At 38.2% G+C, this 26,176-nt stretch overlaps 1 long non-coding RNA gene across 1 annotated transcript; it reads left to right on the top strand.

Moving 5' to 3' along the window:
- Positions 1-913: 913 nt before the first annotated feature.
- Positions 914-26,176, top strand: LOC141569557 (uncharacterized). Its single transcript, XR_012493288.1, has 3 exons — positions 914-1,128; positions 20,691-20,804; positions 22,291-26,176. It is a non-coding gene; the product is annotated as an uncharacterized LOC141569557 (long non-coding RNA).

Below are 26,176 nucleotides of genomic sequence, written 5' to 3'. Positions count from 1 at the left end.
GGTTTCCTCCGCTCCCTTCTGGGCCTCTGAGCCCCTACTTCTAGCAGGCTTATGTAAATTTCCGCAAGGTCTCAGCTGCTCCTGCTCCACTGATCCTTTTATCTGTTGCCAACACAAGATTCTCCTTATCTTGCTCTGAGCCACACTCAGGCGGGGAGAGGCTCAAACACTCAGGGGCTGGGGCCCTTGGCTATGTAGTTCTGCGACTTCTTTTAAGGCCACTGAGCTTTAGCAGGAATGAGTGGCTGAACAGCAGGTCTGTCAGAAAGCTTGCCCCATCACGTGCTCAGGAAACTCTTGTGGGCCTGAACCGAAATCCTGAACTTTGGCAAGAGTATTATTGCTTTGTGCTGAGGTTGCAAATTTTTTTAAAAAAATTAAAGGACCCTGCAAACCAAACTAATCACTGGCTGAATTCACCCTGCTGATCACCAGTTTGTGACCCCTAACTGACTGGCCTGAACTAGAAATTCTTGATCCTTCAAAGTAATTTTGACTTGCTCTTGCAGAGTTGGTTTATTTAAAATGCTTTTGAAAAGGCCTGAACCAGTAAGCCCAGAAAATGACTTACACAGCCCCCAGGATAAGTGTCTGCTTAGACCTCCAACAGGCTGTCTGTCCTTCAAGTGAGGAGGTCTGACTAGGTTAAATACTGAGTCCTCTTGATGAAACGGGGTCCAGAAAATATCCTTCCTTCCCTGCAGACCATGCAACAAATTGCTGACCAGGTGGTTTGTGTGCTGTCACTACTATCAAGTGGGTTCGTCAGGAAGAGATGTGAAAACCTCGGACACCCTATTTGTCCTATTTGGTTCTGTCCAGAGGCTGCTGAGGGATCCCTCCCATAGGGACCCCTGGGCTTGCCTTCCAGGGCCACTGCCTTTCTTTTCCCCACAGATTCACTCCATGAAAGGTCAGAGCAGCTGGACAAACACCAAGTGCCTGAGATAGAGTGACAAAGGCCTCTTCTGGTGCCTCAAGCTTGTTGATGAGAGGTTGTTTCCTAAAAGAAAACAATCTCACACAGCCTAAGCCACCTGCATAAAAGGGCTTCCTGTCTGTCTGATACAGTTCCAGAACAAAACCTGGAATAGAGCATTCTGTAAACTGCTCTGAATTGGTCAGGAGGTAAGTTGTTCTAGTATGGCATTCTGTTTGTACTGAGCTAACTCAACAAGTATTAGGGCAGTAAGTGACCCATGGGAAGTTCTGCACATGCAGAATTACATCAAGACATGGGCCAGCAGGGTAGTGTGCAAGTGCCAGTTGTGTGTGTGTGTGTGTGTATTTAAAAAAAAAAAAAAAAACACTGGAAATGTAATAAGATGGCCAAATTGTACTCCCCAAACTCCTCTCCTCTCAGGGAAAGAACTGCCTGTGTTTCAAAGGCAATTGCTCTGGAAATTAGAACCTCTAAGAGGCATCCTTGAATAAAAATGGTTGGTCAACTAACTACCTTCTAAGGAAGACAAGTATAGTTCATTACTAAGGTTTTGTTTTCCTGGTGAGGTATGGCCAGAGCAGAATTGCTGGGTCAACAGAGGAGATACTGATTTCTGCCACCCGTGGTCTCCTGCTCTGTCCATCTGCCTGAGCATTTGGCATCTCCCTCAAACAGTACACTGAAAAGTCTGCAGTATGCTTTAAATAGCACTTTGAAGAAATGCCAACACATTAGCTTGCTGAGGATCCCACACAGCTGGCTAAGACCCTGACCCTCAGGAGTTTGCCATCATGGAGATCTGTGGAAATAGCATTATTCATCTGGGCAGTTTTTAATACTAGGTGATTCGAGTGCGTCCTGGTTCCAGACCCACTTCTTGGACAGCGGGTGGTAGGTGAGGAGACCTCGAAGTAAATCTATACTTTAAGGATAAAAGAGGAAGCAGGACATCCGTGTAGCTGCTCAGCCAATTTTCATTGAACAATGAGTCTAAAGTTACTAAACTCCCTGGTTCTATCGCCCCAGGCATCATCTCATTTCGGCCAAGACCCACCTGACCCAAGTTGGCTCCACATAGAGAGTCTCTGGGCTGCACACCTGACTCTTCCATCAGCAGGAATTAGGAAGGCAGGTGGCTATAAGTGAAGGGACGATGTGAAGGAGAAAGAGCCTAGGGAATGGAACCATTTCTCTAGATGCTGGTGTGGCAGCTGTGCCATGGACGAGGTGCTCTGTAGAGTACCTAAATGTGACTAACCTCCTTTGTGCCCAGTTATTTGTTTGAGGTCTCTGGATCTAGAATATAGCCCCCAAACCCTACGGAATCTATGTCTTCACAATAAATTCAAGTCGGAATTCATGAATATCTGCTCCATGTCCTTTTTCTATTCCTACCATGGAAGCACCTAGCTCTACAGCTGTAATTCACTATTTATACAACTATTAACATGGATGTGTCATTTGTTTGCCCTCTTTCCCTTCCTCTAAGGTCAGGCTCAGTGTAGAGCTCCAGGCACAATTATAGGAGTGCTAGAAGCTCACATTCACAACAAAGGCAGTTTCTGCATTCCAGTCTTGTAATCCTCTGACTCTCATTAGCCAACCCCAGGCCCCTCTGCAGTGAGGGATCCTCTTGGGCTTTGCTCAGATTTTTCACTAAAATGAAAAGTGAATTCACTGCATTACAATTGGTCTTTGTTTAGGCCAAAAAAAAAAAGACATTTTGCAAAAATTAAAATGGAAATTTGGCATCAAGCTTAAATATTTTTTAAATGAGGGAGCATACATGTGCATATCTTGTGTATGTACATGCTTGGTCTTCAATTGGTTTCACTAGTTGCTCAAATGTTCTTGAACATCGAATAAATATAAGAGAAATTATTCTGATTTGGTCTGCATATGGGGTTGGGATTGTTCAATCTGGAGAAGTCTGAGGGACAATAACCTGAAGAAAGTCACCATTAAGAAATAAGTTTTAAAAAAAGAAAGTTTAAATTGCTGAATGAGATTTTTATATTAATGAAAATCATTAAATATTGGAATAGATTACCTCAAAAGAGGATATGGAATCTTCTCTAAGGGTCACTAAAGCTTGTCAGTTACTAGGTAGTTTAGTGCTGGTCCCAACTGAAGGAAGAAGGGCCAATTCCCCCCAATTTTAAGTGAAGAAAAACATCCCAATAATAGTTCTTTTAGCTTTAATCTATTTGTCTCCAATGCATTTATAATCAAGTGCAAACTGATTCTATTAGAAGATCTTTCTTAATAAATTATTTATGAGGAAAACTAGTGTGAACTAGTACAGAAAAAGAATGTTCAAATGTGTGTGTAATGTATGTGTAATTATTAAGTTAGGATCACATTTTTAAAACCAATTACATCAAAGAAAAATTGGGAGAAAAGTCTATCTCAGCATCTTTTAGACACTTGAAAATAATTATCTATATTTTTAAGTTATACTTCTTTCATCCCTTCATTTCCAGTCCAGTCAGACTCTATAGGAGCAGGCATGACAGTGAGCATAACAACCCTTGCCAGATCCTAAAGGGCTTATCTTCCCTGCTTTGCCACTGCATTAAAAAAGAAAAGGCCCACTGGAAACATACCTGAGGATTCGTAAATATTTAGCATACAATAAAAGTAGGTTGTTCAATAAAAGATCTTAGGAAAATTATTTAGCTGTTTGGAGAAAAAAATGAGGTTAGAACCTTACTTCAAAGTGTAAACCAAAATAAATTCAAAGTCCAAAATAAAAACATGAAAGATCTAACTAGTCAGTTTGTGGATAGAGAAAACTATTGTGAACAAAACACCAAAGACGGACAATATTATAGAAAAGATTAATAGAGATTCACAAAGTAATGTTAACCACTTTTGTTGATTAAATATGCACACACAAAAAATGAAAGATAAATGATAGACTAGGGAAAATCTTTGTAACATATGTGAAAAATGGTTATTATAGTTAAAATAAAACTGGTCTTTTAAATTAAGGAAAGGAGGAACTCACCAATAGGAAAATAAATATAGGACGCAAATGAGCAATTCTCGGGGAGAAAAAAGACAAAGAATGAATACAAATATGAAAAAAATGTTTAGCCTCACTATTCATTTAAAGATAACAGATGAAAATTTTATAACTAAGTCAATGAGCTACCATTTTCAAACCTAACACATTGACTAATATTTAAAAAGAATAATATGACAGTGACAAGGGTATGGGAAGATTGGTAGTCGTTTATCCAACTGATGGGAGTGAAATGGGGACCTTTCTGGAGCAATTAGGTGATATGTACCAACAACCTTAAAATATACTATTTTGACCTGGCAATTTCACTTCTATAGATTTATGGTAAGGATATAATATTTCTACAAGGATAATTATCGCATCATGGTTTAAAATTGGAAATAGTCTAAATGCCTAAAAAGAGGCAATTGGTTTTATCAGTAATTAGATATGTATAGACTGAAACACTAGTCGTCCAAAATCTTTCTGCAGGTGAATACACATTGGCATGAACAAATGTTTGACCTATCGCCAAGGCTAAAAGTTGTATGAAGTACATTGTATGTGTGTGCTGGAAATTGTGCAACAAAAGGTTTTCTCTGAGAATCAAAGTACTCGTATGGTTTTTGTTTCTTTTGATTATTATTATTATTATTATTATTATTATTTTGCTGTTGTTTTCTGAAATTCTGTCTGCATATAAATCATAGTGGAAAGAAAAGATCATTTTTATAATAATAAAAAGGAACAGAGTAACCCTAATCTAGGTTACTGAGCAACTGGTCAGAAGCGTACTAATGATCCCATAATTATTTTGGACTCTAAATTTTAAACAGCTTTGAAATCAAACATCAAGTCCCTAAGCTGACCCCAGCGCCCTGCTCTTGCCCACTGAGCGTCTGTTGTCTCTGGCCACCTTTCCATAAGGTATACGCAACTCTCATCTGTTCCAGACCCCACGCTGGCCCAGAAAGAGAGCTGAGGTCTTCGCTAGCCAAGGAAAGGAGGTGCCTGAGGAACCCTGCACACAGTGATAGATTGCACGACAGTAGGCTTTTACATTTTAGAAGCTGCACATATAAAATGTAGGCCTGCCTGCCGGGCGTGCCCCGTTATTTATAGGTGTTAAAATCAGAACCTTCCATACTGTAGCAACTGAAGAATTATTAAGGAGTCAGTTACTTAATAGAATTCGTACAGCCAGTTGCAAGAAAAATACCAAATGAGAAACTGTAAATCAACAAAGAAGCGTTTATTAATAGATAACTGCTCATTTATGTCCTAGGTCTATTTCCCTATTGGTGAGTTCCTCCTTTCCTTATTAATTTGAAAGAGTAGTTTTAACAATAATAACCATTTTTCACATGTTACAAAGATTTTCCCCGAGTATATCATTTATCTTTTCTTTTGTGCGTGTGCCTTTAAATAGATTGTGATTACCCAAATTCAAGATATACATCAAGTTTTAGAGGTGATTTCTCAGGCAAGAAAGGGGGGGAAATATACTATTCTTTTCCTCCTCTTTTGAAGTTTGTTTTTCAGTTTCTGTTAACATAAATTATTTTTAATTAGTAACTTCATCTGACAGATAAACATTTTCTTGTTTGTGAGAGTAAGGAGGTGGCAGCTTTCTATTGTATCATCTTGGGGAAAAGGATTATCTACAGCTACTTGTAACGATATATTGTTATATGACCTTGATTTATAGGGCACAGGAGTACAATAGACAAAGAATAAGCACAGGATGTTTTCTTCACTCTGAATTGTTTAGTGTTAAAATAGCACACTGAGTAATAATAGCAGCTGGGACCACAGCGATAGGCATTTACACACATTTATATTGTGCTCCATTTTCGGGTCTGTATGCAACAAGGGAGGTCTGGCCCTGAGGACTTCACTCTTTGCTCGGTACTAGGGAGAGCTGGGCAGAGTCCTGTGGAGTGTTGCATGGGACTCCTGAAATCAGGGTTAAATTTTATATCATACAATGTGGAAAATACTATATTCACATTAACAACTGAAATTTGTTTAAGAGGGCAGTATGTGAAAAAAGATGGGAGGTTTTGGAATTAGACTTGGTTCAAATCTGTGCTTTGTTTCTTATTAGAGGTGTGGCCATAACCTCAATGAATTTCAGGCTCCTCAGTGGTGAAAGTGGAGTAGAATTATGTATGACGAAATATTCATACGGTGCATAGAGCTTTATGATGGGTTTTCAAAAACATTATCTCATTTGATCTTCGCAAGTAACACTCATGGAAAATATTATTATCCCTAATCTACAATTAAAGAAACTAAAATGAAACTCCTTCTCTTAAGTCACATAGGATAAGGACATGGATCTTCTAATTCACAGCCCTGTGTTACTTTCACGAAAATGCACCAAATATAGTCTAACCAACTAGCAATAAAGCAAATGGGTTTATTGTCAGTAGAGCAAGCAGTGCACCTCCTTTTGACGAAGTCTGGAGGTCCAGTCAGTGAGCTCTACCACTCGCCAACCCGCTCACCCTACCCCTGGGCTGCAGTGCCCTGCAAATGGAGCCACCCTCATGAGGATCCTAGAGAAAAGGAGCAGTTAGCTGGCTCTGAGTAAGGCCCCTCTCGCTCTGCTTCACTACAGCAGTAAGTCAGCCTGGGCTGGGCTGAGAAAGTGGCAGGTGGGCTGCAGAGGATGCCGTCTTCATGTGACTATGAAGGTGCCCTCTACTTACAGACATGAACTCAATCTAAATTGGCCAAATCAATTAGGAATCTGATTCTACCTATAGGAAGAGAATTTTATATACCAGCACTCATAAAATCGTCTGAGTGGAAGATGATCTTAATTAACTTGTGTAACAAAAACTAAGTGTAACGTGAGACTCAGGTTTCAATCTGATCTCTCTAAAGTGAGAGCTAATTCCGTGAAACCGACTTTGCCTTTTGCACTCCTGGGTAGTTTCACGACACTAGTCTGGATTAGCTCAGTTTATTACCTCTGGGGTCTTTTCACCACCACCCCCCCCCCGGGTCCTTTCCCTGCCAAACTACCTCGTATTATAATTCTGGAGCTTTGAGAAATATGAAATTTATGATCTGGGATTTTTCTAGCTGCATAATGCAATGCTCTCAATATCAGTTAAAATAAAATTGCTTCAAAGTAACTTAGGGGGTAAATTTTGTGATTAGTGCTGAATTCTTCACAGGGTCAAGTGTCCATGCTTCAAGTCTAAAAGTCCCCGTCTGGATACAGTGCTCTTGATAGCATTATACTTAAAAGCTTAAACTACAAAGTGAGACAGAACTGGGTTTTAACTACAGTGCAGCTCTAATGGGGATTTCAGATGAATTGCTAACTTCTTTATGCTCAGGTTCCTCATCTGTAAAATGGTGACAATTACTGTACTTACCTCATACAATTATTATGAGGATTTAAATGAAATGCGCATGAAACATGCTTAGTAACTCCTGGCAAAGTCATCATGCAAGAATGCTACTGCTATCATGATTCATCAAGGATTTATTTCTTGCCATGTGCCAGACTTGATGCTCACCGTTGGGATGGCAGCAGGAGATGGTTCTCAGGAGGCTGAGTTAACCGGTGCCTGATGCATAGAAACTGCTGACTAGCAGTTAGCTTTTGATAAAACAAGTCAATGAGAGGAACTACTATAGAACCCAACTCTAAACAGAGGTCCCAGGCACAAAGAAAGCTCCTACCTAGAAAGGTCAATTGATTTGGGGCAATATCTTTAATTTGCAAAAAGTTCCACTATTAGCAACAAACCAATAGGAAAACTATCAAAGGCTTTAGACAGAAAATTCACAGAAAAAACATAAATAATGAAAAAGATGATGTAAAAATTAAGTTATCCATGCTTTCTACTTTTATGAATTTTCCGAACTTTCTGTGAACACATATTATTTTAACAATTATTTTTAAAGTATTGTTTTTAATTTACAAAAGCCTCCCTAGCAATAGGACTGAAAATATCTATAAATGAAGCAGACATTATACTCCTCTACAACCCCATGTCAAAGTTTCGTCATAATCTTGCTGCAAAAGAAAAGGCCTGTTGTGGTCATTTCAAAGACTAAGTCTTGGCAGGGCATTTGTGGGTAAAGAGAATGTTAAATCACCATTGTTACACAGGCAGAGAAAGAAAAAAAGGGATGGTTATTAGACGGCTAGGTGGGGGATATTGACGTGTTCCCAGAATAAGTGTTAACTCCATTAAATTTTATCTGAAAATTGCTTATGCATTTTATCAGAGAATGCATTAATTTCTTCCCGGAATTAGGTTGTAAGTTAAATCAGATCCAGAAGAGGTTTGGGACCATTTTTCTTTCACATCTTCCAGTCCTCTCTTTCTTTGGATAGTTCTCACTCCTATGATGGGCTCCCTTTCCAGGGAGGTACCTGATCTAGAAAACTAGAGATTTTAATCTCTCCCTTGCACTTTCAGTTGAATCACTAAGGCCTGAATCCCATTTCTAAAGTAAATCTCAACTCAGTCCCCTCTTTTCCAATGCTGTGCCTACTCAGTTGAGGACCTGACTGGTGATTGTACCCATGGGGTCCTGGGATAACTTCCTATTGATTTCTAAACATCTGAGTCAAAACAGACTGGTCAAAACTCACTGTTTTTATATTACCAAAGGTATTGCTGATACTGTACTTCCTAATTCCCCAATTGCAGGGATTTTCACTTTATACTTTAGTCACATCTGCATTGTTTAATATTGTTTGTTCATGAGCTGTTTTAAAAGATGACTTATAATCAGAGGGAATACTGATAAATCAAGGTTAACCCATAAAAGAGTATCAAAGACATCAAGCCAAGATGAGTGTGACGCGATTAAATATAACGTGTATCTATTATAAGACTACGGAAAGAACTGTTAGAAATGCAACTGAGGATTTTCCATACAGTTTGGAGTAAAAAATAAAGGATTATGTTGTGGCCCAAATAGCCTCTTATCCAGAGGTAGGGTGACCATATTTCCCAAGGAGCCTGGGATAGTTCCAGCTCATGCGTGTTATCTTGGAATCATCATTATTTATGCAGCTTGGGCAACAAATTATATGGACACTGTACCTACAGTGGATATGTCATACAGTTTCCCCCTTTTTATTCTCGTGAAAGAACCCCACTTGCTTGGGTAATAGCGGTACTCATCCAAGGGGATTCCCGTAAGGCTGACGCCCCACACTACACCCCTCCCATCTCCCACCCTCCACAGATGGACACATGCCTCCAGCCTGTCCAATTAGAATACCTCATATCTTGGACTACATTTTAAGGATAAGCATACCCAAGCTGGCCAGTCAGAGTCTCTCCTGGGCCATTTTACAGATGCTATCTAGAAAACTTCTCTTTGATGTGGGTTTGCTCAGCTGGTCAGATGGGAGTGTAGCAGTGCCAGTGACCATTCAGCCTGCCATGTGAGGAAAGCGTGTCTCAAAGAGAGGGAAGCACAATGATATCACTGAGCCCCTAGATCCAGTATGACTCAAGTCAGCTGCATTCCAGACTCCCTTTTTTTTTTAACTTCCAATTAAAAGAGTCCTAATTAATATGCTCTCTCTCCAGCTTACTTTCCAGCATATAACATGAATTCCCCAAAGAAACTGAACATTATAAAAAGCTCATAAAGGCAGAGGTTTCCATTTTTTGAGATTTCTCTAATGCAAAATAGAATACATATTAGTTAACACACTTAATAATACTAACTAAAAGTAAATCATTGTTGCAATTATAACTTCCAGAGAGTAACCAGAGACTCAGAGGAGCAGATCTTGCAAAATACACAGTACTCTAAGGAAAAGGAGAAGTATGCTTGTTGCATATTTAGACTCTTTCTAAGATAACAACCTGCAGTGAGCACATGATTCCCGGTTATATGTGGCTTATTGGCCAGATTTTGTCTAATTCTCACCCTCCTTCTGATCCTATCCCCAACTTCCACAGATCTAGGAGTTGGCATGGGGTGAGGTTCTGCAGTGCGTGAGATAGCTGTTTTGCACATCATCTGGTAATTTCTAAGAGTTGAGAAATGTAGTTACTTTTAGGCCACCTCAAAATATCCCTGAGTCAAAACACCAGCTTCAAAGCACCAGGTATCTGTGACCTCCCTCCATCTGGACTTGCTCCCTTAATTTAGTTTCCATCCAGCACCCTGAGGGATTTTTATAAGATGAAAATCTGATCTAATCATGCACGACCTTATTTAAAGCCCCTCTGCCTTCTACTTTCCTTTCTCTCAACCCTTTCTTTCCCCAGCTTCCTAGCTCCAGCTATAGCAAGCTATACACAGTTCCCCAAATGCCTGCATGAGTCATGCCTCCATGCCTTTGCAAATCTCTTCCTCTGCTTCTTTTCCTTCTTCCCCATCCTGCCTGACAAACTCCTCATCCTGGTTCATTTCCTCCCATGTCTCCCCAGACAGGGTTAGTTAGGCGTTTCCTGCTTTGCGCTCCCACAGCATTCTGTGCTGGTCCTCTAATATCACACTTACCCCTTCAGTGCACTCACCCTCGTATTATCTGTCTCTCTTGCTAGGCTTTCAGCGCCTCAAGGACAGTGGATGCTTCTTCATCTTTGTAGCCTTTGAACTTGGCATAGTCCATCACGCCGAAATCATTCAATAATGTTTGTTGAATGAGTGAATAAATAAATGAACATATGAATGAATAAATGAATAATAAATTGAGCAAAAGAAGCCAACCATAATAGGATGATTACACGGGGGTCTCTCTCAGAGCTATGCAGTTTCCAATTTCTTCATGTGAAATCTGAAGTTGCTAGTTTCCTGCCTTCCCCACAGGGAGAAGGGAAGTTTATGCTGCTCTTTACGCTTTGGGAATATAGTTCTGTTCATCTTTAGTTGTACTTGAATAGCATGAGAGTTAATTTGCCAAAACTTGAGGGATTCCAATATGATTTAAATGAGATGTTTCCTGGATATTAAATTAGATAATACATGAGAAAATACACGTAAAGCGCAGAGCATGGCACAAGCAGGCATTAAGAATACTAGCTAGTATTGTTATCGTGGCTATCACCATCGTCATCATTATTATCACTAAAGAATTACATTGTTGGATCTATAGCAGTAGAGCTATACTTAGAGAATACAGGGTTTGGAGTTATATCCTGCTTCCACCACTCATTGGCTGTTGGCCTTTAAAAAGTAACTTACAGCTTCTGAGTCTTAGTTTCCTAATCTGTACAATGAAGATGTATTCATTTCAAGACTATTTATCGATTGCTTTCTCTGTGCTAAGAATTGTTCTAGGTGCCTGAGATCCACATTGAATAAGAAAGACAAAGGTCTCTGTCTGTCCACATGGGGTTTTACACTTCCCAAAATAAAGTGTATCAAAATAATTAAAATGTATCAAAAATGTTGATGGCAATTAAGTGCTGTGACGGAAAGTAAAGCCAGGAGGAGAATAGGGTGGTGGTGGCACGGGACTGCAAGTTTAAACAGGGTGGCCAGGGAAGGCCGAACTGAGAAAGGGACATTTGAGTGAAGACTTGAAAGTGGAAAGGAAGCAAGCAGAGAGAAAAACAAGATGGAAGTGTTGGCACAGTAAGGAAGCAAGTGTGGCAGAGGGAGGGAGGGGGAGAGTAGGAGGATGAAGTCAGAGCAATGTCAGGCAGGGATAGATCTCACAGATCTGCTGTAAGGACTTGGAGTGAAAGCCCACTGAAGGATTCTGAGTAGCGGCGTGCCTTGACCTGACTCACATGGGCATACGAACTACTGTAATAAGAGTGGCTGAATGAGGACAAAAGCGAAAGCAGGGAGGCCATGATAATAATTCCATGTAGGTGGTGAAAAGGACACCTATAGCCTATAAACATCTCTCAGAAAATTGTTATAAAGTACTTATTTTCTTAGAATTGACAGCTGCTGGAAAATTATTATACTTACTACACAAATCTATGATGCCTACAATGTAAATGGCAGCTCCTTACCTTTTGCAGTGTACAACCTGCACAACCATATATATTGGGGGGGGGGAGAGAGAGAGAGACAGAGAGAGACAGAGAGAGACAGAGAGAGAGAGACAGAGAGAGAGAGGAATTAACGATGACTTCCTGATTTTTGGTATGAGTAATAGGAAAGAGGAAGTTTCCATGAACTAAGAAGAGTAAGACTATGAGGAAGGTTTGTGGCAGGGGCAGGCAGATGAGTTTTGAACCTACTAAATTTCAGATGTGTTATGATGAGGATAGTAATAGAATCTGTCTCATGATTACTGCGAGGAGTAAATTAGAATATGTAAGCATTAAAACCAGTTCCCGTCAGTAGTTGTTCAATAAATGCAAGACTTTATTATTATTATGTAACTTGAATTTTCAATATACACATTTAAATTTTATATACATATATATGATCATATATATATGTATATATATGTACATGTATATATATATAAACATAGGATCATCTTCTAACTAATTAAGGATGACTTCCCGATTTTTGGTATGAGTAATAGGAAAGTTACTGTTTGAGGCTTCTAACTGGTTATTATTTCCCAAAAATGATTACAAAACTTCAACCTAGACTAACCTCCTATACACACACACACACACACACACACACACATATGTGTATATATATGTTTTGATAAAACCACATGAATGAGTATGTTTCAGGGATTTCATTTGTTTTGCAAAGTCCTCAGTTCTCTTTCCCTGGCGCACATATGGGTGCTTTGTCCTGCTAGGGACAAACAAGTGAGAAGCCACCTAAGATTAGAATTCTCTTTCAGAATGTCTTTTTGTTTCTAATCAGGCCCGATAAACTAGCATGCTCAGATCTAAGTTGTATAAATGAAATTACCATTTTTATTACCTGTACTACCATTGAAGGAGAACATTTCGATATGGCTACTTAAAAATTCCCTGTCAGTATGTAACAACATGTTTATTACACTCAAGTGCAGCAGGTTTCTCTCCCACTGGCCCTCTTGTTCTCTGGACCACACCAACCTAGACTCACAAGAGACGGTTTGGGGTAAGTTTAAGTATAAGAAACCCTTTTGAAAAACGCCAAACCAGAACAAAACTCTGTAGAGTTCAGCTAAGAGATGGTAATTCTGGAAGTCTTTGACAAGGGAGAGAAAAAAGACAGAGATGCTAAATGGTCTAACGTTAAGATATTTTAGTACCAGAGCACCAGGCTCTAGTTAGTGGACACAGCTCAGGCGCGACACAGACCATGTGCTCAGCGGGCATTGTCACCCATCTCTAAGCTTTAACGAGGTTACCTGTTTGGTACATCAATAATTTTTAAAGCTACTGAATTAACTAAAAAGTTAATATTTTTAAAGTACATTTACATATGCGCATAGAAATATATAGTTTTGGGAGACACTTGATTTTATATAAAGGCTATTTTCAGCAATTCATTTAACATTTTTATAACGACATATTCGTAGGAGAAGATCTGTGTGATATAAATAGCAAAATGATAAAGAAATGAATGTTTGATATCCAACTTAACAAAACATCACCAATGCCTTTGATGCTCCCAGCATGTCCCTTGATGATCACACTGCCTTCCTCCTCCAAAGTTAGTTATTCTCCTGCTCTCCTGAAATGGCCTTGTATGTTCTCTTCTTAGCGTTAGTTTTACCACATATGTATAAATAATGAACAGTTTATTAAATAATAAAAGTTTTCTGCCTTTATCTATAAGTAATTGTGCTATATTTTTCTGCAATATGCCTTTTTTCATCAACATTATGTTTATAAAATAAACTCACATTGAAATTTGTAGCTATCATTCAATTGTCTTCACAACTGTATAATATTCCCTTTCGTGAAAGGATGAAAATGTATTTTTTTCTTTTCTCCAGTCACTGGACATTTTAGTGGTTTGCAGTCCTTTGCTTTTAGAAACATTGCTGCTATGAATACACTTGTCTCCTGGTGCACATGTCCAAAAGTTTCTGGGAGCTATACCAAGGGTGGACATATGTCAGGTACATATATCAAAGGTAGAATCAACACGTTATGTTTATCAAGTACCCCCACAGATTGGCAAAAGGTCAAGCTCTGATAATGTCAAGTCTTAGCAAGGATGTGAATCAACCAGAACACTTTGACAGTGCTTGTGGGAGTATCAGATGGAATAACTACCCCATATGGCAGAGGCTTGGTGAAAATGAACACTCCCATATGAAAATCTTAAGCAAATAACATTTTACTGCAACAAGCTGAAAGGATATGCTATTAATAAGCAATTCCAAAGCCCATTAAGCTGGGGCTAGTCAGTGAGCATTCTGTTAGAGTCCTATTCCCTTCGTAGAGGCATACTCAGGCTGGTGGCAATAGCCTTTGGCTTGTCCATGAGAAGGTCTCTGAGGCATTGAGAGCCTCATGGTTCAGAATAATTTCCTTTAGCAAGCCAAGTCACTTAGCTCTAACATCTGAGTTCCAGGTACTGTTTCTTGCTACACCCCCAGCACCTTCTCACTACGCACGCATCGTTGCAGTGCCACTTGGTGGCAGTGACCAGACTGGACAAGCAAAGTCATTCCCAGGCCCAGGAAGGATGGTATAAAATGCTCCATTAGATTTACCATTAATACCAAATTCCTTTCAGAAGTGACTACATGTTTTAATTCTGCCACAGACTTAGTACATAGGACGTATGTTTTGAATATCTTCTCCAAGACTGGTTTGTCTTTTCACTTACTTTATGGTATCTTTTGATACACAGAAGTTTTTAATTTAAGGCAATTAGGTTTATCCATGTAGTTAATTTTATCAATCATTTCCTTTATCTTTTTCACTTTGGGGATCTTATTTAAGATATTCTTTCTTACCTTGAGGCAAAAAGCTAAAAATCCTTTCCTCGATGTTTTCTAATGTTTTGCCTATGACATTTTTAAAACAGTTTTGTTGAGATATACAAGATCATCCATTTGAAGTTTATAATTCAGTGATTTTGGTTTTAGCAAACTCACAGAGTTGTCCAATTATCACCACAGAGAAATCCAAAAGGAAATCTTATTAGCAGTCACTCCCCACTCCTCCTTACTCCCCACCTGCAGCATAGCCCTAGGCAACCACTAATCTACTTTTTAAATAGTTTTGTCTATTTTGCACATTTCATATAAATGGAACCATACAATATGTGGTCTCTGTGACTGCCTTCTTTCACTTAGCATAGTATTTTGAGTTTTATCCATGTTGTAGCATTTATCAGTACTTGGTGCTCTCTATAGCTGAATAATATTCCATTGTATGGATATACTATATATTTTTTATCCGTTCATCAATGATAAACATTTCGGTTGTTTCCATTTTTGTGCTATTATGAATAATGCTGCTGTGAACATTCCTGTACAAATTTTTGTGAGGAAGTATATATTTTCTTTTTTTGGAGGGTGGGGGGTTGTATATCTAGGAGTAAATATGATGGGTCATATGGTAACTCCATGTTTGACTTTTTGAAAAACTGCCTAACTTGTTTTCACAGTGGTTACACCACTTTCATTCCTATCAGCAACGCATGAGTGTTCCAATGTCTCAACATCCTCCCCAATACTTATTTCTGTATTTCTTATTAAAGCCATCCTAGTGTGTAGGAAGTTATATATTACTGTGGTTTTAATTTGCATTTCCCTTAATGACAAATGGTATTGAGCATGTTTGCATGTAGCTTATGGAACATTTGTAAATCTCCTTTGGGGAAATATCTATTCAAATCCCTTGCCCATTTTTAGATTGGGTTATTTGTCTTTTTATTATTGCCTTTTAAAAGTTCTTGTATATTCTGGATACACAGCCTCAATATCTCTTAATTGCTCTTTTATATTGTTCATTTCTTTGTGTGTATATGCTACACTCTAGGTAATTTTTTAAAATCTATCTTCTAGTTCAGTAACTCTCTCTTCAGCAACGTCTAATATGCTATTTAAAAGACCTGAAAGTATGACTTGGTAGATGTTAAATGATTGAAAAAAGGCTTCTTTTACTAAAAACATAACTGTAATTTAAAATTCACTTTGTAGAAATGTTCTGCTTCTTGATATCAACTTGTCAAAACTACTCTAACAGTACATTTAAAATCTGTACATATACTGTAGGTAAGTTATACCTCAATTTAAAAAAAAAAGAAAGATTAAAAGCTGAGACTTAGAAACTGGTGCAAAAACTTAATTGGTGGGGAAATAGGGTGAGGTGGGGAAGATAAAGGCAGAGATTGCAGTAAGATTGAATAGAGAGAAAAGGTCATTCAATAAATGTACATTGAAGGATCAATACAGGAATGAACAAATGAATAGATTAACTTAACAAGGTTGATTTCATGTATAGCTTTGCAAAACCACTGTCACTATTTTGTAGTCAAAGCTCATAAAGTTCTGCACTTCATATGTTCCTTGGTTGCTATTGTAACTATCACTTTCTGTCGGGCAGAGTGCTCTATGTTCTATGTTCTTGCAATGTATAGACAGCTTCCAGGCTGCTATGATTGTGAAGCACTGTTGTAACTAAGGAAACTCAGACAATTTCCTTTCCTGATTTTTCAAACATCCACATTTGAGAACATGATTTTCTTTTCTGTGCAAAAGTGTTATTTCAGCATGACACCCAGGAGAATAACTTTCAGTCCTGTAATTTTTATGCCTTTCTGGCCAGCAGAGGTCAATATACAGGCAACTGGTAGGCCTACCCTTTGAGACACTGTTCCAAAAATGTGTTCTCAGAACACGGCTAATCCCTTGGCAGGTTCATAAGGAAAAACAAAGAGACTTTGGTTCAATGTACATTTCACCAATTTGAAATATAAGAGTTGTGATTTTTCACAGAAATGCTGTTATAGTCTTAATAATCAATTCATTCTTAAAACTTGCACTATGATTTATAAGAACAAGCTCATATCAATATTACTATTTGTTTTATTATCTCTCTAATTCATAAAAATGGACCAGAGGTTCAAAATAGCTCTCTGAAATGAAAAATAAGGATTAAAATATACTATAAATATAAGAATTCACAAAATGTTGTAATTGTAAATGGTGATCAGAAACTCTGTGCAAATACAGAATGTGAATGTATATGCTCTGGTTCAAGGTAATCTGCAAAAATGAGATAATTTTCTATATAAAGTCTAAAAAGAAAATGCAAAAAAGTATACCATGATGAAAATATTAAATTGAATTTTATGAGACCAATAATCCATTTATACCTATTCCTTAATACACTATTTTGAAATTTTGTCAACCAGTGGTATGAAGCCAGGAGAACTTTCCCATAATTTCCAAATAAAGAAGAGTGACCTCTAGAGTAAATTAATGAAGTTTTTCAGTACCAGCTCTAAATTATTCATCTCAGGAGGGAACTAATGTATGTTGTCACTAAAAGCAGAGATCAATATTACTAAGACATCATTAATCATTTTAACTCTTCATTACAAAATTAGACACAGGCCGTGCTATTGCTAAAAATTTATAAAATTTTGTAGATACAAAAATGCAGTGATTAAGAAGACATGATATGCTGTAATTCCTTTATCAGATATAATTAGATGTAATTCCTTTATCAAGTGGAACCACTGGATGTCACATAATAATGACATAGGTGGAGGCATTGTCATGGTGTGTGTGGTGTGTATGTGTGTGTGTGTATGTGTGTGTGTGTATGCTTTTCAGTTGGGTGGAGCTATTGATATGCTGAGTATGAATCCACATTTGGCATATGAGTTGTTCATCTCTGAGGGAGAAGTGCTTGGTGGTGTTCATTCCACTACTACTGAAATCCCATGCTACTATAGAGAAGATAGCCTTCATTAAGTAAAAATTCCTTTGTGAGAAGTTGATATGGACTGGGAAAAGTGTGTTTGGATCCGTGTTAATAAGTTGGACATCTGGGAAGGGGATTTTTATGAGAGTAAAAGAATTTGCTCAATACCTGCCTACATTGTTACATCCATTCATTGGCATTCAGTGCTGTGACTCCTGGTCTTGATTTGGGGTTGAAAGAAACAATGGCAAGTAGAAATATGATCAAATTATAACCACTAACAATAGAACTGTTTAGCATGCTGTGTGGGGGGAAAATGGGCAGTGACTAAAAAAATTCCACTTCCCACACTCTCGTAGGAAAAATACTCACATGAGACCATATATAGAAACTTAATTTTATTCAAAAGTACTCACATGAGACCATTTGTAGAAACATTTCTACACTACATAACACTATTAATGCCAGGAAGGATTAGGGAGACCATCTATTGTATTGTTTGATCGAGGACAATTTTGAGAGTGAAAATAGGCACTTTTAATAATTTTGTTGGAGTAATAGACATTAACTGATACTGTCCCAGGTATCAGGTAGTTACCCCAGTAAAGACTATTTCTATGATTTCAAGTGATTTGTTCAAATATTATGTGTATAATATTATCAACATATGAATAGCTAGCATAAAACTATGACTTTGGGACTGAAATATAATGGTTTTTAATGTTGAAGATAAACTAGCAAAATTTCTTTAAAAGATTGAATTATAACATAAATGGTTTGATTACTGAGCAATTCGATTTTTAATTCTGAATGATTTTCTTCCCTTATTGAAGAAACAAAGTAATCCTACATAATGAACCTATTTTTAAAATTAAAGAGCATGCTAAAAAGAAAAAACACATAAATACAGAGGGTGCCAAAAAAATGTATACACATTTTAAGAAAGGAAATAAATATATTAAAATTGTAACAATATATACCAATAACAAAAGATGAATACAAGTCATGTGTATACATATTTTTGGCACCATCAGTACTTTCCGAAGCTGGATTCCGAAGCTGGATTATCCAAATTGGATTTAATAATACATCTACCACTACCTCCCAGGGTGAAACATCCAACCTCGAGTTTTCAGTTTATTGCTAATGGAGTAGAGAAGGCACTTGTAACAAGATGTATCAAGATGTATGTAATTTCCCCATAAGCATTTGAAAGACCCACAAAACACTTGCTATCTCGTAAACCTTTCATTGTGCATTAGAATGTTGTAATTTAATAGGACAAAGAGAAATATAAACTGGATGTGAAAGTAAGTATCACCCTTCTTACTTATCAGTAGTAATGATAAGTTAACATATGATGCTTTTGTTCCATTTTTAAAATTGTGATTAATCTTTTGAAAATGTTTACATTTATTGGTGATCTGTGTGATTCAGACACAAAGTAAATGATCCACAAATGCTGAAAGTTTTAGAAATCTTTTTAAATGATGGTTCCATGCCAAACTTAAGGCTTGCAGTTTTAACCCCTGTACCTTAACCGAGATTGCCAAGGGTTGAGAGAATGAGTTTCTTTAAGGCCTGCATTGCTCCAACTTATCCTGCAAGAATCAACTCAGCTGTCCTCTTTTACAAACATCTGAATCCTTTGTATGTCTCAGAGTCATAACTATGTACAAAAAGCAGCTCTTATCCTCAGGGCACTTTGGAGAATCTGTGAAATCTCAGAGATTTAAGTGCTGTTAGAGAAAACTTAAGAGGCTCTGAAAATGTACCAGAAAACACCAACCAAGACTTGGGGAAGTCAAATCAGGCACCTGAGGCCTGACAATCGAAGGGGTGGTGAGGGACAGCATTCCCAGCAGAGGCAACATGATTTGCACAAATCTGGGAGATGAGAAAGAACATACCATGTTCATGAACTGAGATCATTCAGCAGGGCAGAGTACCTGATGTACGAGGAAGAGACAGCCTGATCACCATGGTTTTTATGAGGTATGTTACAGAGCTTTGTCCTGGGCACTATCGGTAGCCAATAAAGGATATTAGCAGGAGAGCAATGTGATTAGATTAGTGCTTTAGAAATATTCTGTAGTGTGGAAAATGGACTACAGGGAGACAAGAAGAGGCAGGGAGACTCATCAGGAGGCTGTAATAGCAATAGGATGATTTAAGAGCAATGGTAGCAATAATTATGTAAACTCAAATAAAGGGGAAATTAGAGGATGGGAGTAAGTTTTAACATTTGATTTGGGTCTTGAAGGATGCATAGGGGTTCACCAGGCAGGCAAGTAGGGAAAGGCATTCAAGACAGCAAAGACGAAGGAAACTGTAAAGTAAAAGACATATCCTGGATTTTCACATATACAAGACATAACTATGAAGAGAAAGATGGCTTAGAAATAGGTTGGGATGCCACTTGGTTCTTTGAGCTGAGGAGTGACATGCTCAGGTCTATATTTTAGAATAATGAAAAGAGAGTGAAGGATAGATTTGGAGTGCAGGGAGAGCCACCCTACCCAGCCCCGTTAGGACAGCATATCTGGTGATTCCACAGCCTTCTGGATTTCCATAGGAATTCCTTCAATCCCATGAGATTTGAGCAGACCAAGGGCAGGCTATGATTTACATAACAAATTATTTTCAACAGACTCTTTCAGAAATCAAGGCAGTTTCCTAAGTTTCAAGGTGTTACGGTGACTCTAGAACTTTGTAACAGACACTGTAGGTTGGTAACCAGCAGTCCTCCATCTTGTGCCTCTGTTTTGGTCTGGTATCCCCCCCTTTCCTTATGTGATTGAATAAATCCTGACTGATGTAAGCTAATCACAGTGGTATCATTTTCCATCAAAGTGATTGTTTTCCTGATAACACACGTGATACAATTCTGGCAAATGAGATGAAAGAGGATCTTCGGGAAGGGTAAGATTCTAGGAAAAATTTCTTAGCTCTTTGAAAGAGACATAGGGAAAAATGGTCCCCTTTTCAGCTTCTATCAAGATGTGATGCTTGCTGATCCTGCAGCCTTCTTGGGGTACAGATGGAGAGAGCATGAAATGCTGAAGATGGCTGAGGAGAAAGATGAAAGGAATCTGAGTGCTAGGTACGTACCATCAACAAACCTCTGAATGAACCAAGTCCAGAATTACCCTACCTTGGAAATTCTTGTTATTGTAGGCTGAGTTTCCCCATCGTTTTAGCAATTTTGAGTTGCATCTTCTGATATTTACACCAAATAAAATTCTCTAACCAGAGAACTGACTCTGGGTGGTGAACACACAATGGCATTTATAGATGATGTAATACAGAATTGTACACCTGAAATCTATGTAATTTTACTAACAATTGTCACCCCAATAAATTTAAAAAATAAACTAAAAAAAAATTTGCTAACCATTCAGAACTCCTTTTGGAGTGGAGAAAATAAATGTAAGGTTTAGGAGTAAGGAGGGAAATATTCTTCCACATTGACTACATCTCTTCAAGTTCTTTCTCCCTTCCCCTTTGCTTCACTGACTAGTATGAACCTATCACCTGTTCTGGAGGCCGCTCTGTGGTGGTAAGCAGAGTGATGGGGAAAAGATAAAGAATATTAACTGACTATGCTTTCCACCCCAGAGTGCTTGATTGACTGTTGGTAGGAGTGAACAGACCACTCCTGGACGTTTAAAGGAGTCCTATGAGCACCTGTTCTTTTATGAGATGTGGTAAAAAAAAAAAAAAAAGTCATCATCTTAATACCGGGCCATTTTCTTCTCAAGGAGTAGGAAGAAAATGTCCCAAAGGGCCACTGTAAGTAAAGTTTCCTTAATTGGGTGGGATAGCTAATTTACAGCATCCTACCAGCAAGCAAATTTCACTCCCAAACAAACAAAAGAAACGTAGTGAGAGGCTGTGAGCTCCTGATACTGACTCAGATTTATGACTAGGTACAGAGAAAAGCTGCCACAGACAATGGTTCCCGGTCTCTGTTACAGCAGAGCAGGGACTCCAGCAAAAAAAAAAGCTGTTTATCAACTTTTGATCTCTATGACTTATCTTCTTTCACATTTTAATTTTCTGAAATTGAGATGCATCTCACAACAGATATATAACGCTTAATATGGTATTATTTCTTTTCTCATAAGATGTTCTTAAATAGATGTGTCTGATGTGCAGCATAGACAAATCTACTCCCTTTAGGGGGTGGCAAACATGCAGGGCAGCCAGTGACCGCAGTAACAAGAGACTATTTGCTTATGGAAAGCTTCTCCCTGGAGAATGGTGCCCACTGAGCTGGGTGGTTGGGACAGAGGAAGGGGGCGTCTGACCTCTGGGTGGACAGAAGAAGTGCCTTAAATGTCATGATTGTCTGGTCCCTTAAGGAGGGAACCTCCCATGTCCTGTTTGGCCTGATGTTTCTGCTTTATAAAGTCATTTCTTTGGATCTTGAAAACTCATCTTGTCTTTGAGAATTTTCTATTATGTGATTTTCAAATTGAATAGCAATGAACTCTTTTTTTTAAGTAAAATCTCATTGCAAATAATAGTATATAGACGGATAGTCCAGTGGGTTTCTTACCTATTGGAAAATATTTTACCCTTTGCAGAACTTCTGAATCACCTCCGTGGAACACTGTTTGAAAACTACTGTGAAAATCCAATGATAGATACATGAAAGTAATAAAGGGAAGAATCAGACTATTAGAAACTTTGAAATTTAGCTAGTCCAACATCCTCATTTTACCAAGGCGGCAACTGAGGCTCCGAGAGGTTAAAAGTCTCACTCACAGTTAATATGTGTCGAGGTGGTGACCTGAAATCAGAACCTGGGCCAACTGACTTCTGGTCTACAGTTCTGGGAAGACAGTAGGGGCCCACTTACAAGAACAGCAGTCAGAGGTCAACTGGAACTGGGCCTGTGCCCTCACAGGAAATACCTGCCATCACAGCCATTAGAGCTTCTGCAGCTACCAGCTAGTCCTCCTGCCTTTCCTCGTCCCCTTGCGCCAGCTGCTGTCATCAGGAGGATGGCCATCTCCACAACGAGGCAGAGACAACTTCATATAAACAGACCAAGCAGTCTCCCATGAAGCAAGGTTGTATGGCCAAGTTGCTGAGAAGGCAGACTCCTTCCCTGCTTTTCTCTCTTTCACCCTGGGTCCTGGGAATGTCTTCACAGAAATGCTTGGTGGGCTACCTGGATTATCCATCATTTGTTTCCAAGAACCACCTCTTAGGTATAGTGGAATCTAAAGCCTGATTGGAATACATGCCATGTTCTAACTCTGAGGCAGACACATTACTTGTGGCACCAGTGGCCTCAGCTATAAAATGGGATAATAATAGTCCTGGGCTTTGGATAGTATGGTGAAGATTTATTTAGGATAAAATAGGTGGAACACTTAGTGTGTAGTGAGAACTCAGTCATACAATTGCCTCTTAGTAGTGGTAGTACTAGTTGTTATCTAGCGCAACCTGTGGCTTAGTTGTTTTGTGTGAGGCATATGCCTCTTAAGACCAAAAATATTTTTGAAAAACTGCATCTTTTACACTAGGTTGGAGGATAGGGGATAATCTGGTTGGACTCTGCTGCAAATCACTTGTCACCAAACTAAGAAAGATTCAGCTAATTCCCTATAGATGTTTCTTTGCTCTAATTCCAGCTAATAGAGTCAGCCTAATTCTTGGATACTATGACGCTAAAATACCAACTCTGTTCCATAAAATACCAACGCAGGCAAAGGACTTAGAACCTAGAACTGTAACGAAAACAAGCTTGCTCTTAATTGCTTTAAGGTATTAGTCTTCTTTTGTTCTTTCTCAGATTCTGCCATTCTTCCTGCTTTTCTCCTCTACCCTGTCTTGTTTCCTTCCTCCCAAATGTAATAGGACTTCCCTGCCATCAAGAGAAAAAGACCAAGGTTGCTAAGGGAAAGCTGCTCAATAAATAAAATACTTCCATGACTTCTAATGAAAAAAGGTGTGATACAAAGGTAACTATGAACACCTAAGTAAGTATCACAGAAAAATGTTTCAATTGAACAATAAAAATAAGTTGGTAAAAATAATAAGCAACATTTTGAAACCGAGTAAATTGAACTTTTACATAAAAATGCAATATAATGGCAAGAAAAGACTTGATAATAGGTGTTGGATGAGGCTGAGGTGCTAGGGAATTAGGTGATGGATTTTCAAGCAAGCAGCCTGTGATATTGTGATTTATAATAACAGGTATACATTTTGTCTTCATCCCATTCCTGGAACACAGCTCATAAAACCTTGGAATTTCCCAAGTGGTAAATAAGAGCAATAAAGGTGTTATTCATAATAAGCCCTTTTCAACCACACCTGAGTTTTTGTTAATGAGGTGACTTTTGCAAAGCCCCTAAGGATGCGGCTGGTTGCCAGAGGAACCAAACCTGTGTTTAGAGGGTTGGAACTTTCAGCCCCACTTCCCCGCCTCCGGCAAGGAGAAGGGCTGGAAATTGAGTGCAATCACCAGTGGCCAATGATTTCATCAAGCATGCCTGCGTAATGAAGCCTCCATAAAAGTCTCTAAAGTACTGAGAGCTTCCAGTTGGTGAATGTGTGGAGGTTCTGGGGAGGTGGCTGCACCCGCAGAGGGCATGGAAGCTTCGTGTTCCTACCTCTACAGCTTGCCCTGTGCCACTCTTCTCTCTGGCTGGTCCTGAGTTATATCCTTTATATTAAACTAGTAATCTAGTAAGTAAATTGTTTTCCTGAGATCCTATGAGCTGTTCTACCAATGACATAGCCAGTGAGTCAGAAGCCCAGGTGACAACCTGGACTTGTAATTGGGGTCTGAAATTGGGGAGCAGTCTTCTGGGACTGAGCCCCTAACCTGTGGGATCTGATGCTCTCAGGATAGGTAATGCTAGAATTAAGTTTGTAGGACACTCAATTGTTTGGTGTAAGAAAAGCCCACACACACACATTTGATGGCTAGAAGAACTGAGTGTGTGAATAGAAAACAGAGTTTTTCCTTCACAGATGTCTTTTGGGTTCATGGTTATCTTGCACTTAAATTGCACTTAAAATTAAAGTTATAGACAGAAAAAAGCTAAATCTGAGAGTGTTTTGAAAGCATGGTTTACAATCACCTCTGTCATATATCTAATTTTCACACATTTATAAATCTGTTGCTGGGCTTTCTATTCTGTTCCACTGGTCTATTTACATTTCATCAATACCACCCTGTCTGAGTTACTTGTATAGACTTTTAATAAGATATGTAGTCAAGTTAGTCCCTGAACTTTTATTTTGCAAAAATTTTCTTGGCTCTTCTTGGTCATTTATGCTTCCATATACACTTTAGAATCTACCTTTTAATAAAAGGGGAGGGGAAAACCATTGAGTTTTGAATGTATTGATTTATTCTACTAATTTTGGGACATTTGATAGCTTTAAGTTATTGAGCATTCCTATCCAACAACATGAGATATGTTTCTATTTAGATTGGCTTTACTTTTTACATTTTATAATTATCTCCAAAGTAATCTTGCACATCTTTTGAAAGATTGATTCTTTTAATTACATTTTTACATTTGTTGCTAGCATATAGAAATGCAATTGATTTTTTTATGCACTCATACCTAGCAATCTTGCAAAACTCACTGGTTAGTTCTAAAAATTAGACTGGATTCCCTGGACTCTCTGTGGAGACATTCATAATTTGTGAACAATGGCAGTTTTGCTTCTTCCTTGGCAACCTATATAACTTTCACTTTTTTTATTCAGCATTTTTACTTATTATACTCATAGGGCCTCTAGTATCTATTATAAAATAGATATAATGATAGTGGGTATTTTATCTTATTCCTAATTTATAATGGAATGCTTTTTGCTTTTCAAGATTACATGTGATATTATTGGTGAGTTCTGGTAGAAACCCTTTGTTAGATTAAGCAAGTTTCTTCTATTACTAGTTTTTCAAATGATTTTTGTCAAGAGTGTATTCAATTTCATCTAATGCTTTTTAGATTAGATTTTGAGATGATCGTGTGATTTTTTTTCTCTTATAAAATGTTAATGTGGAGAATTAGAGCAATAGATATTTATTGAAGTTATACATAACATAGTTTAAAGAGTCAAACAGCTCTATGTATGACATACCATCTGCTCGTCTGCCAGCAATGCATGAGTGTTCCAGCTGCTCCATATCCTCATCCACACTTGGTATTATTATCCGTATTTTTCATTTTAGTCATTCTATTGGGTGTGAAGTGATATCTCATCATTTATAAAATTAGGAGCTCTGTAGCTTCTACTGTGAGTAAAACTAACAAAAATCAACTAGTGCAGGGTGAGCCACTCCAAGATGTTAGTAAATTGGTAAATAAATCAACATGCATAACAATCACTCAGTCCAAAATCAGATGCCCAAACTGCTGTGACAGACTATTTCAAGGGCTTTGTGAATCCAAAACCTGTTAACTGTATCTGTAATAATTTGTATATCTATTAACTGTTAAC

Source organism: Rhinolophus sinicus, linkage group LG02 (assembly GCF_036562045.2).
Source record: "Rhinolophus sinicus isolate RSC01 linkage group LG02, ASM3656204v1, whole genome shotgun sequence".
Lineage (NCBI taxonomy): Eukaryota > Metazoa > Chordata > Mammalia > Chiroptera > Rhinolophidae > Rhinolophus > Rhinolophus sinicus.
This window is presented reverse-complemented; position numbering and strand designations above follow the sequence as displayed.